Source organism: Pygocentrus nattereri, chromosome 3 (assembly GCF_015220715.1).
Source record: "Pygocentrus nattereri isolate fPygNat1 chromosome 3, fPygNat1.pri, whole genome shotgun sequence".
NCBI classification, from domain to species: domain Eukaryota; kingdom Metazoa; phylum Chordata; class Actinopteri; order Characiformes; family Serrasalmidae; genus Pygocentrus; species Pygocentrus nattereri.
This window is the reverse complement of record NC_051213.1, coordinates 16,035,693-16,037,447: the sequence shown is the minus strand read 5'-3', so window position 1 is coordinate 16,037,447 and position 1,755 is coordinate 16,035,693.

Here is a 1,755-nt window from a genome sequence, read left to right as displayed (position 1 = left end):
GTCTATCTCAGCAACAGCTTCTTAACAGCTACACATCCTTTTAGACTCATAGTGTTGAGTTGTCTTCTCACTGTGGAAGGATGGACAGAAACACCTGTGGATTTTTTTTCAGATCTCTGTCAAAGTTCCTCATATTTATCTTCTTAGAAATATTAATAACTTGTGCTTAATTGGTGTTTTAACTGGAAACTATATAAATGAAGTGACTGTACCTGGTGTGGGACTTTTGCACATGCATGTTTTTTTACATCTATTTCAGTCCACTCTCTAGTATATTAGTATATCCAGTACAAAAACAATACACTGTTTGTTAAAAGTATCCAGAAACCCTTGTACATAAAAATTCAGCGACTTTACGATGCACCCATTACCCAGCTTTTATAATATTTATAGAAAAGCATTGCTAATGGAATGGGAAGCTGAGGAGCAACTGTACATAAGGACACCAAGTGCCAAGCGTCAGCTAGAGGGATATGAAGCCCCCCAGCAATAGTCTGTGGAGCAATGATGAATCTGGATTGATGGAGCTCCATCTAATACCTTTGGGATGAGTTGGAGTGGAATTTGTGATCCAGAAGAAATCATTCAACATCAGTACCTGACCTCACTAATTCTACTGTGGCTGAATACAATCAAATCCTCACTGCAGTGTTCCAACATCTAGTGTAAAGAATTCACAGAGGAGTAGAGGCTGCAACTGCAGCAAAGTGAGAACAAACGCCCCATTAACACACTTGATTTCAGAAATAATGTTGGATGGATGTGAGTGAGTGAATGAACAGTAACTTCCAGAAACCCTCCAAAAAATTATATATTGAAAAGTATTACAGTCATTACATACAATATATTACATTCTTTTAATATTTTAGAATACACTGAGCACATAGAACAGTATATTTTCTTTTGGGCTGGAGATCGATGAGGACCATTAATGGTTTGTTTGGCTGTTTGGCTGTGCATGCACAGGTTTTAGACCTTAAATTACCTCAGTATGATTTTTGTAAGTTGTACCAAGAACAAAACATTTGAGGAAAGACTCCCTTTTGTTCAGAATATCCTAGAAGAAGCAGCATTCATTACACTCATTTTCTCTTTTCTTTTGAGCTTTAACAGAATCTCTGAGCTGGTCCCATCTGCACAAAGGCACCTTTCTATTAGTACAATAGCCCTGAGAAAAAGTGACCCAGGGGGCTGAGGTGATATGGACACAGCTTATCATCCCTAATCTTACTGCAAAGCAGCTCAATTAAACCAAGGAGGTGACTGAAATGTATAAATATTTTTCAACCAATCACGTATAAATAAAATATGATTACATTGTCTTTTTAAAGGAATATATCATGTTACATTTTCTTTTTTTTGCTGCAGAGCTTCATAAACATAATTAAATTACATATTAAAGTAAACAAACAACAACTAACACTTAGACCATTTAGAAGCAATTCTTTTATTTATATAATCAGAATATATACACTAGCATAATCAGGCAGACCATTGTTAAAGCAAACTGATCCTGTCTTATGGAATATTACAGTCACATGAAAATGTATTTAAAATAGTATAATAGGTCATGTTTTCAAAATAATTTTGGAAATAACTGAATATTGTAGGAAGGTATTCCTGTTTGGTGTTGCAGTCTGTTTGATATTTGGTATTACAGTTGCGTTGAAAAGCAAGGAAGGAAAGATGAAAGAACAACAACAAAAAAAGGGAAGTCAAACAAAGCACCTGAATGAAGTTGAGTAGCTGTCAGTA